Source organism: Grampus griseus, assembly GCF_964374135.1.
Source record: "Grampus griseus genome assembly, chromosome: 15".
Classification (NCBI taxonomy): Eukaryota; Metazoa; Chordata; class Mammalia; order Artiodactyla; family Delphinidae; genus Grampus; species Grampus griseus.
In genome coordinates this window covers 37513801-37526040 of record NC_139009.1, presented here as the reverse complement: position 1 = coordinate 37526040, position 12240 = coordinate 37513801, and positions in this window count along the sequence as shown.

Genomic DNA, 12240 nt, shown 5'->3' with positions numbered 1-12240 from the left:
TTACAGAGGTGATTAAGTTAAAATAAGGTCATTAGGGTGGGTCCTAATCCAATATGACTGATGTCCTTAGAAGAGGAAATTTGGACACAGACATGCACAGAAGGAGATGATGTGAAGATGGGAGAAGATGGCCATCTAAAGACCAAGGAGACAGGGCTTGTATTAGTGTTCTCCAGAAAACCAATAGGAGCCCAGCCTTATAAATTCAAATAGAACTTATAAAGAACTGGCTCATGTGATTATGGAGGCCGAGAAGTGGCACGATCTGCTGTCTGCAAGTGGGAGACTCATGAAAGCTGGTGGCACGAATTCCAGTCTGAGTCTGAAGGCCTAATAACCAGGACTGCTGCTGGTATAAGTCCCAGTCCAAAGCCAGGAGAAGGCCAAGATCTCAGCTCAGACAGACAGAGAAAATCAATTCAGCCTTCCTCCGGCTTTTTGCTCCATTCAGGCCCTCAAAGGATGAGATGATGCCCATTCACACTGGATAGGGCAATCTGCTTTATTCAGTCCACCAATTCAAATGCTAATCTCTTCCAGAAGCATCCTCACAGACATACTCAGAAATAATGTCTAACCAGATATTTGGGCATCCCAGGGCCTAGTCAAGTTGACACAGAAAATTAATCATCATAGGCCTGGAACAGATCCTTCCCTTACAGCCTTCAGATGGAACCAACCCTGCCGACCCCTTGATCTTGGACATCTAGCCTCCAGAACTGTGAGAAAATAAACTTCTGTTGTTTAAGCCACCCAGTCTATGGTACTTTGCTATGACAGCCCTAGCAAACTAATACAACCTCAGTTATTCATTGAATGGATTGAATGGGACCAGTAAAGAGAATGGGGGCTGGGGAATATACTTTGTTGTCTTCAGTTTTGTGGAAATGACAAAAAACATTTTTGGTAGTTGGAAGGCAAGGTTGCATATGGAAAGAGAAAAGGCTGCATTTGAATTCTAGCTTTGCTCCTCTCTCTAGCTGTGTGTCCAAGGGAAAGTTATTTTACCTTTCTGCTGCTCAGTGTACTCATTTGTAAATGCGGATAAAGATCTGGCCACTCCCCTGCACTGCAGCACTGGTGTGAAACTAAGATAGTCTCTTCGCATAGTATCTGCCTCTACGGGGGCTAAGTAAATGAAACCATCATCATCATTATTACAAGGGGCTCCATCACTGGAGAGAAGAAAGTGCTCAAGATCTACCTTCTTGCAAATCTTTTTTTTTTTTTCTTTCTGGCCACGCCGCATGGCTTGCAGCATCTCAGTTCTTTTTTTTTTTTTGGCGGTACGCGGGCCTCTCACTGTCGTGGCCTCTCCCGTTGTGGAGCACAGGCTCCGGCCGCGCAGGCTCAGCGGCCACGGCTCACGGGCCCAGCCGTTTCGCAGCATGTGGAATCTTCCCGGACTGGGGCACGAACCCGCACCCCCTGCAACGGCAGGCAGACTCTCAACCACTGCGCCACCAGGGAAGCCCTGGATCTCAGTTCTTTGACTAGGGATTGAACCCAGGCCATGGCAGTGAAAGCCCAGAATCCTAACCACTAGACCACTAGGGAACTCCCTCTTGCAAATCTTTAACTGAACCATGGCTTTCCTCTCCCAGAATTATGATGGTGACCATGGGAACTATCTCACAGTTTCTGTGTAAGATGTTGATCCTGTCTCAAGCACTGGGAGTAGGATTGCCAGATAAATATATGTAAGGGTGCCCAGTTAAATTTAAATTTTAGACAAATAAGTTTTAGTATAAATAGGTCCTAGAAATTGCATGGGACACACTTATACTAAAAAATTCTTCATGTTTATCTGAAATTCAAATTTGACTGGGGATTCTGTATTTTTATTCGCTAAGTCTGGCGATCTTAATTAGGAGAGACCTGCCCAAGGAAACAATTATATATAACCAAATAATGAGCTGCTATTAAAAATCACCAAGTACTATAACGTATAATAAGTTGTAGGGGTAGTTGTATCAGCTGTATATCAAACAACCATAAAATCTCAGTGGCATGTAACAGTAAGCATTTATTTAGCTCAGACGTCTAATAGTTGACTGATCTAGGCTGGGCTCATCTAGGGGGCTTGGCCAAGGCAGCTTCATTTCATGTGTCCCTCTTCCTTTTCTTGGGGACAGTGGGCTAGCCTTGGCATGCTCTTTTCATGGCAATAGAAGAAGCACAGAGGTCTTGGAATTGGCATACCACCACTTCCATCTTATGCTATTGGCTTTGGCTTTGGCCAAAATCAAAGCCAAAGGATGTGGAAATGTTCTCCATCCTTTTCGTGGGAAGAACTGTGAAGACATAGGGTAAAAAGTACGGATATGGAGCAGTATGAAGAGTTGGGGCCCATAAAGCAATCTAGTATTGTAATAACACCAACATTAGCTTACAGTTATTGGGCACTAACCACGTACCAGGTATTGGTAATTTTTCAAGGATTATTTTACGTAATTTTTCAGAGCAACCATATGAGTTTGGTACTGTGATTGTCTCTGTCTTCCTAGAAGTGGTAACTGAGTTTCAGAAAGGCTAAGTCGCCTGCCCATAGTGACACAGTTAGGATCGGGTGAAGCCAGGACTTAAGCGCCAACGTCCCTGTATTAACTCCCTTCCTACTGGAAATACTGAAAGTGTTTTCTGTTTTCCTGACTGAACCCTGGCTGATACTGTGGGTATTCGAGAGGAAGAGGTGACCTAAATGCCCAGAGGATTTGCTGGGGAAATCTGAGTAAGGAGGGAGCAAGGAGCTGCTCGAGGACAGCCCCTCCAGGGAGTACGCAGGGATGTGTGTGAAGGCATGTGTGTGGTCAGGCCACTCGAGATGGCTGTTCTCTTGCTCTCTGTACGTCCCCTGCTCAACCTGTCCCTGCTTCATCTGCACGCTACTCACTTGACTATCCGAACCTCTTAATCATAGAACTTAACCGGTAACTGCCTACGTGTTTGCCCCCTGCCCCAGCTAGTGACTGTTCTAATCCTTAGTCCAGGACGGCTCCAACTGCCAGTTTATTAAAGGGAAATGTCTGCCCTTGTGATGGTTGTTAACCAAAGGGGCTGTGCGGGATGTGCCCCAGCGGCTGGTTTTCCCGGGAACTGATGAGCCAACCTGACATCAGTTCCCCCTATAAATGGTAGCCTCCCTGGCTTCAGGAGTGTAAGATCCCCTGTCCAATAAACCATTGATAGCTCTGTCGCTGTTCCCAGCCTCTTCCTTATGGCCTCCTTTGGCCGTAAGAAGGCTTGCAGGCCTGTGGCGTGCAGCCCAACAGCACGTGTATGAGCACTGTATCCGTCAGGGCCGAGTCAGGAGACAGAAACCACACAGTAATTCCAACAGGGGAGGCAGACTATAAAGAAGTATTAACTAGTGACAGGGGATTGGCTGCTTAGGGGTAAAGAGAACTCTAAATAATACAGGAGTGAATTTGGGAGAGGTGCTTCTTAGAGCCTGAAATTCAGATCTCACTGGAGAGAGTGTGGCTGGGGCCACTGAACCATGTATAAGTTCACTGAGGTCAAGGTCAAGTGGGAAACTGTCCACTGGGTTGCCAACAAACCTCACCCAGAAGCTGCCTAGAAGTTGGTGTTAAACTTTCCGGGAGGTCATTGGAGACCCTTAGCTGGGAAACTGGTTGGGACAAGCTGCCCCCAAGGTGCCCCTGAAACCCTCTGAAGATGAGTACCACTCGGTGTGCCAGCCCAGCATTGTGAGAGTAAGAAAAAAGGGAAGTGTACCAGAACCGGGAAGAGAAGCCCCTTCTGATGTCTCCCCAGCACCCTCTATTGACAGAGCTTAACATCATGGGCTGGCGAGAGAAGTGCTTACAGGGCTTTGCTTCAGTGTCAGGAGCTGGGCAGTTAAGGACTTACAGCTGAGAGGCAGTAAACTGATAACTGGGACAGCATGCATGTACTAGGAATTCAGTTCCCTTTCAACACACCTGCCTCGATGCCCTGGGGGAAGGTCCTGCCTTTTGAGAAATTCACCCCAAATGATATATCACAAGCCCCTTCCAGGTTCATGACCCTGAACTAGGTACTGTGGGGAAGACCAAGGATCATCATAGGCACTCTTTGTGGAGTATACAGTCTAGCTGGAGAGAGAGAATGCTTCTTGATGTTCTCTAGGTACACCCTAGCTCACCTGCCTTCCTGACTTTTTGCTGGTGGTTTTCTCAGCCTACAAAATGCTTTCTCCTTTATCTCCACCTATGAAAGTCCCTCCAGCCTTCAAGGCCCATTGCAGTGAAACTGTATGCTTTGTGTTTCTCTGGCCGCCTTGTGTTAAATGACCTGGTGCTTGCCTCATCCTCCCCTTAGAGCAGTGGCTGGATGAGGGCAGGGCACGCTGCCTCGCTCTCAGCAGGGACCATAAAGGGTCAGTGTAGCCGACGGCCCTGGTCAGGCTGTGACTCCCTTCTGGCTAGTGAGTGTGACATAGGCAGGCAGACCAGAGAGTCAAGGAGCTACACCTTCTCCTCTGTGTCCTTACACCCTCCAAGTAGGACCAGAGGCCTCACTTCCTGACCACTTTTGTTGTTTGATCCCTCTACTCCAATGTGAGTGAATTAGCAGCAGATGAAGTCCCACAAAGTTGGGTATAAATTAAAGGCTTGTAGGTTTAACTCTATTTTAAATGCTTGGAAAGCAGGGTGTTGAGTGTGAGAACCTTGCTATTTAAAGGAATTTTGTGCATCATTTCTCAAAGCTGCTTTCCCCCAATCTATAATTTCTGTAAGTCCAAGGGCCGTTTATATACTGGGCTTATTAAAGCAAAGCCCCCCTGTGGTGAAGCCTGAATACAGGTGCCCTTATGCTCTACCCAGGTGGAGCTCCTGATGGGAGGAATACTCCAATGGAGAGCTGGCGTAAGGCTAAAATTCTGGACGTCCATCATTCAGAACCGGAAGGGGGCATGGAGACCCTCTAGCCTGGGCCTCAGGGGCTCTCAGCAATAACTTCTGAATAACTCATCCAGGATTAGAGGAGGGGCCCAGCAGAGTGCAGCAGAAAATGTTCTGGCCCGAGGGTCGGGGTCCTGGGGTCCTGGGTTAAGCTCTGCCGTTGGCGAAGCCAAGACCCAGGCACGTCATTGGAACCCTCCAGGGATGAGCTTCTGCACGTAAAACCTGGGGCCGTGAAATTTGCCCTGCTTCATGCTGGCCTGTTATCCTTGCTCCCACCTTACAGCAGGTGGGCGTGGAGCCAGGTGGTACTTCTGCCCTGAGCTGGCCTTCTAGAATGTGCTGAATGAAGTATGGAAGGTCTCCCCTATGACAATGCTGAAGTCGCCCTCAAAAAAATCCTCCTTGAATGTTTCATCTGAAACTCTTTTCTCATTTCATGTAAGTTAACATAAAATAAACGTATTCCTGTAAAGAACTTTACTCTGCCTCCTTCCCTCTGCAGCTACAACAGGAGGGTGACCTTAACTCAGTGAAGCAATGTTGGCCGACACTGCCCCCTTGTGGTCTGGTTTGTCCTTATGGGGCAGCTCTCAGGCTAGGAGTTTTTCCAGAAGTTCTTGCTCCCGGTCGTTTGCAGAATTCTCAGGTCACCCCAGACACACTAAATCCATAAGGCCCCTGGGAGGGATTCCAGGCTCTAAAAATGCCTGATGGCAACCCAAATCTGCAGAACTGGCTTTGTGGAGGCTGTGTTCCAGGGAGGAGACTGAGGTGGGGAGGAATACGTCATAAACAGAAATACGCACCAGCTGAGCTTAGACAGAACCACGGGAATGAGACCAGCAATGCAAGGAGCCATAAGGGGGACCTGTGGCCGTCAGGACCTCTAGTGGGAAGCAGTTGGTCCCAGCAGGCAGGAGGCATAGGAGAGCTGTGATAGAAGCATCTGGCTTTGTCCTGGGCCCTGGGGTACAACTTCCAGTCCTTGCAGGGGTGAAGGGCCAAGGGATGCAGGCCCCAAGGTGGAATGACAGGCAGAAAACTAAGACACTAGGATGGGTGAATCTGGCAGGGAATCAACTTTTGGGCTTAGGAAATAAGGTGATGGGGCAGGACCAAGCACTCAGGTCTTGGACCTGGGGTAGCAGGTGGCTCGGTTTCCAGAACTGGGGGCTAGGTGAGAGCAGGCCTGGCCCCGAGTCTGACCTGTGCCTGTAAATGCCATGTCATCCCGCAGTGACTAGAGGCCTCTGGATAGACGGAAGTCTCCAGAGGGGAGCGAAACCTGTGGGAAAGGATTAAGTGCCTCTAGCTGTGCGTGAGGGCACAGCTGTGCCTGTGTTTAGATTTTTACAGGATTCCAAGTAAGGCCTGGGCTTGGCAAATTCTGAAAGAGCTTAGCTTGTGTTTCTTCTCTGCTGGCCCCAGCAGGGCCCCAGCTCCCCTCTGACGGCTCAGGCCTGCTTCCTCCTTCAACTTGTGCACCTGCTCTGAGCCTCAGAATAACTTCCCAGCCAAGAAAACAAAGGTACCACCAGAGCTGCCACCTGAGAGGGGTCCCATCTACTGACTCACACCACATGGGGGTGGCTGATGGAGGCTCACGAGCCAGTCTTCGTAGGCATGTTTGCACTGGAAGTAGTATCAAGGCCTCCGCACCCCAGTGATGGAATTTTAGGTGCAGAAGCAGAATAATGAGAGAGATGGCTGGGAGTTTGGGGAAGGCTTCTGAGAACCCCTCACTGTGCCACAAGACGATGAACACCCCATCCGCTTAAAATCCCAGCACTTAAAGTGAGAGCCTCCCTAAACACCCACACGTGGGCCATGGCTATGCTATCTCTGCTTGCGTCGCTGGCAGGATCAAAAATGGTTTCACTCTGACAGGGACGGGGTTAGCACCTGTGTCTTGCCTGTGGTTTATAGGAGTTTTTGATGTAATTTTGCGTTCAGGTGTCACCTTAGAGCAGCTTTTCCTAGAAAGCCAGCCCTAAGGGATGCATGTGAAGATCAAGTTTCCATGACCAGATGGGAATTGGGAAGCCATCCCCCAAGTAAACCATCCCCCCTTCCCCCACTAGAAATGTCCAGTTCACATCAACATAATGTCTAGCAGTGAAGGAGCCTGTTTAATGTGCAACTTTATTTGATCTAGACTCATTTTCCCCTGTGTGCTGTGTTTCCTGCCCTTAGAACTAGTTTCCTGCAGAACTCACAGGGACCCTGCCTTAGGGACGCTGGGATCATTATTAGAGAGTGGATTGAAATGAGCTTTGACCTGCAGAAGCTGCCTGAAAGTCTCTGGCTTTGGTTTGCCTGAGTTCCCAGCAGCTTCCAGGGGCTTCCATGGCAGCGTCAAAACTACTTCCATTATCTGTCTTGGCTACTACCTTGGCTCATCCCCCCAAACATGGGATTGGAAGTGGGGTTGCCAGATTTAGCCGCTAAAAATACAAGAGGACCAGCTAAACAACGAATCATCTTTTAGTATAAGTATGTCTCATGAGGTGCGCCAACCCTATTGGGAAGATGCCTGAGAGGTGTGGGGTGCTTCTGGGAACAGGCAGACACAGGGCTCCACGGAAGAACCACACTAGGGCCTCAGCATCATGCCCCCAGGTCTCCACAGCCAGTCACTGACTAGGACCTGCAGGTGTTAGGGCTCCACGGGCGTTGCCTCATTTAAGTCCTCTCAGCAGGGATTGTTATTACCCCTATGTATATGTGAAGAAACTGTGGCTCAGAGAAGTTAAGTGGTTTGTCCATGTCACACAGCTGTTAAAGTAGCAAAGGCGAGATCCAAGCCCAGTTTTCTTTCACTCCGAAGTCTGGTGTTTTACTTCCTCTTGGCCACAGCAGTTACTGTCTGTCCCACACCTGTGGACTGAACCAGTGTGTCTGCAGCCCCCCACAAGTCATCCTGAAAGAGATCCCACGACCTTTTGCCTCTCTGCCTTCTCTAGACCTTCCAAGGTTCAACACCCCGTAAGGTTCCCAGTGACCAGTGTTCTGCTAACAATGTTGCTGGCCAATACAGAGAGGGGAGGAAGTGGTGAGAGTTTTTGACTCTATGAGACTTACTTGAGCCTTCCCTGCCCTCCCTTTTGGCTGTTCACCAGCAGTCAAATGTCACCTTCTCTGTTCCCCTTGGACCATTTCCCCTTCTGCCCCAGGCAGACTTCCTCTTTTGGGGCCTTATGGCACGTGGTACACACCCTCGTGGCAGTGATCACATTGCAATGCTACCATTGGCTCACCTGTTTCTGGACCTCTGGACTTCAGGTTGTTTTTTTTTTAACTTAATTTTTTAAAAAATATTGATTTTATTTGGCTGCGCCGGGTCCCACTTGCAGCAGGCAGGCTCCCTAGTTGTGGCTCGTGGGCTCATCAGTCTCAGCATGCATGTGGGATCTAGTTCCCTGACCAGGGATTGAACCCGGGCCCCCGGAATTGGGAGCACAGAGTCCCAACCACTGCACCACCAGGAAAGTCCCTTAACTTAATTTTTTAGAGAAATTTTAGGTTCATCCAAAAAGACTCCAGGCTTTTTTTTTTTTTTAACTGAATTTTAAAGAGAAGTTTTAGGTTCATCCAAAAAGACTTAAGGCTTTCTTTTAGGACAGAGACTGTGTGATTCATCTGTCTCTCAGCACCTAGCAAGGCATCTGGCTCATAGCTGGGGTTCAAATGCATGTTTCTCTAGTGGTAAGTGAGGCAAGACACACTGGAAATGATTAAAAAACAACAGAGAGGGCTTCCCTGGTGGCGCAGTGGTTGAGAGTCCGCCTGCCAATGCAGAGGACGCGGGTTCGTGCCCCGGTCCGGGAAGATCCCACATGCCGCGGAGCGGCTGGGCCTGTGAGCCGTGGCCGCTGAGCCTGCGCGTCAGGAGCTTGCGCGTCCGGAGCCTGTGCTCCGCAACGGGAGAGGCCACAACAGTAAGAGGCCCGCGTACCGCAAAAAAACCCCAAAAAACAAAGAGATGTATCCTTACATGCATCTTTGCTGTTGAAAATGAAGTCGGTGACTGTTTTCTAGGCATTCAAGTGTAGTTCTTTTTCATGGCCCTGCCCTGGTTGGTTTTCAAGTTTGCCCTGGAAGCCTCAGCCCAAGGAGAATCCTCCGTCCAAGAAGCCTCTCCCTGGCAGCAGTACCGCGTTTGTCCAGAAGATGGCGGGCGAGGCCAGCAGGCAAGCGCCGCAGGGCGGCCAGAGCCAGGCCTGCACAGGTGACCCCTTTTCACAAAAGATGCGGGCACCTGAAGCCTATTTGCCAACCCTATAAATGCGCATGGGCGATAAGAACTGGCCTTCTGGGAAGGTTCTCGGGCTGACTTCTGGGAAGAGGAGGCTTTCTGGGAGGGCGTTTTGGGGGAAACGTGGCAGCAGGTGGTGAAAGCGCTGCTCCTCAAAAACCCCCCTCTGAGTAGAGAAAACACTGTGGAAAATGAACTTCCTACAAAGCAGACATAGCCCTCAAACTCTGCGTGATTCGGGACGACATGCTTTTCGCCTCTTGAAGCTCATTTGCTTTGGAAATGGCTCCTAGCTCCGTGACCACCTCCCCAGCTGACTGGAAGCTTCTCTCGGGTCATGTTCCCCCTTTGCAGGGCTCTGCAAACTCCAAACAGGTAAGGAAAGAGCTTCTGACTTGAGCTGACTGGAGAGCGGTGACAAGCGAGCGAAATGGCAAAATGGGGAGTTTCCAGCACCATGGGAATTTGCCAAGTAGCTGTTTTGCAGGGCTGGTGAGACCTACCCACGTTTTCTCCTTAAAGCCAGCCGTAATGGCTAAGGGAAGGCCAGCCAGCCCCTGATCCTGCCTCGGGGCGCAGGTGTGACCGTGGGAAGAGGGGAAACGTCTCTCTCCTCTTGTGCTAGACCAGATTTTAAGGCTGCAGCCACCCCCGCCCCCATTTTCCTTCTGACCTAAATCTTCCCTGAAGCTGAGCTGGGCTCTGGGCCAGGGTGTCAGCTGTGGACAAAAGGGCCCTGTTTGGAAGGCCTGGCTACTGCGTTTTCCTACACAGCCTGACAAAGTGTGTCGAACTCCCCCAAGTCAATGTGATAATGCAGAATGCAGATAAGGCAGTGGCCTCCGGCCTCCCTCCCAGGAAACCATAAACACTGCCCCCTCGTGTTTTTACCACAAGGCAATGGGGCTGTTTATAGGAAGCGGGCCACTCCTCGGTGCCCGGGTCTGGCTGATCACGTGGTGTGTGCTGTGCCGGATGCTTCTGCAGGCAGGGCTTGCCCTGTTTTTTCTGGCTGACTGGGGGAGCTGACCATTACTCACGGCTTCTCCCCCCTCCGCTACACTCCCCAAGCACGGCCCCTCCCCCCCCCCCACCGCCTCTTCCTTCTCCTTCCAGCCCCTTGGCTCCTCTGCCTCTGGCTTTGCAGGGGTCCTGGGAGAGGACTGGGCTGGAGACCCGGGCGAGTCCTGCTGAAACTACCCGCTGCTGTGTGGACTTGGCAGACGGGCCTTTCGGCTCGTTAGGTGCAGGTTCTGTTCCCGTAAGACCGGGGTAATGACATGTGCTCTGACTTGCCAGCTGTCTGTAGGCCGCGTTCACACAGACAGTGCAGATGACAAGTGGCGTGTGCAGTCAGGATGGGCGGGGCTCTCTGTGGACCTGGAAGGTGGAAGGAGGAGGGAAGGTCGAAAGGATGAGAGGGATTTCGTTCATATTATGGGGGAGGGAGTGCCAGGCTGGGGAAGTGGTGGGAACAATGGCACAATGACAGGAATCCATGGACCATTTCCTAGGAACGGTGGGGACGTCATTCAGGTTTAAAAGCTCTGTGTGTGCGTGTATGTATGTGTATACACGCCCATGCGTGTGTGCCCATCGTGGAGAGACCCAGTTTCGGAGGCCCTTGAAGTCCCGGCTCATTGCTTTGGAGAACACTGCGAGTTTGTAAGGATCACATGCGAAGGAGTGTGAGGAAGATTAATGCGGCCGTTTGTGTATGAGAGGGGATTGGAGAGACCAAGGGGAGGGGCCCATCTTGGGGACCCCTGTAAGTTCCGGGCCAGAGAGGATGGGGTGGGAGGCCAAGATGGCGCCTGGAGGACAGACACAAAAGCCATCACGCAGAAAGGATCAACAGTATTTGACTGAGTTTAGGCTTCCAAGACAAGGAGGGTGGTAGGACCCTGGAAGAAACGGACAAGGCCGTAGAGGAAAGCCTGGTGAGGGGAGAGCGTTCAGCTTTAAAGGTATTCCACCTGAGTGACTGATATCATTTGGCCAAATATAAGCAGTAACAGGTGAGAAGGATAGTGGAAGCACAGAGCTGCTGGGACTCCTCCAACAGGCTCTCCCCATACTCTGGTCTCCTGGGCCCTTCAGAACGTGCTCTCCGCCCTGCCCCTGCGTCCTGACTCGGCCTCCAGCTACCAGTCAGTTTAAGGAATGGAGAGCAAACCTCGGCCTAAGTGGAAAATCCCTGGCTGTGGCTGGGCTTCCCTTCACCAGGGGCTGCTGCTCCTCTCCCTGCAGAACCAGGATTCAGCTGTTTTTGCTGGATAGGTAGACAGCTGAGCCGCATTTGGCAGGCTCTGTTTTGGGAGTAGAGACCAGGGGTTCTGCCTAAGAAGTGGGGAGAGAAACAACAAAGGTGGTAGATCCTTTTCTGGAAGGGCAAAAGGCATCCGGAGACATTTTATTCCTCAATTCAGACCCTTTCAGACAGCTGCTCGTATGATTGATGGAGACGTTTATTTGCTGCAGTTTTCCTGGAATCACTAATCTCTAGTAAATGCTCAGCACCCTGCGGGAAAACACTGCTAGCATTGTGAGGTGTGCATTTTAATTCTAAGGGAGTTACAGATGCAGGCAAGACATTGATTAAATATAGAACTGGCAGGACCAGGTAGGTGTAAATGCCCATGGGAGGAGCTGGGTGGGGGAGGGGCGGCCCGGCTCTGCGGCTAACCAGCCCCTTCCTCCCTCCAGACCTCAGTTTTCTCACCTGTAAAATGAGGGTATTGGGCTGGAGGACCTCCAAGTTCCTTTTGTACCCCAACATTCTGCGATTTATTTTGCGTCATGGTACCAGCCCGGACCTGGGTTCTGTGGGCAATGGTGGAGAAGAAAAATTCACAGACTTTGCCATCCGGAGAAGGCCACCTCACAACTGGCCATTTCAAGCCTCTTGAAAGCTTTTGAATCTGTCTTGATCAGCTCCGCAGAGTTCTGGTCTTGTGGGCCAGTGTCAGATTTCACATCGTTCGAAGCTTGCCTCCTACCAAAAGCCAGTTGTAAGAAGTAACTTTTACGAGAGATGGTCAAAGACTAATTTTCAAACATCTTAAAAAGCAATTA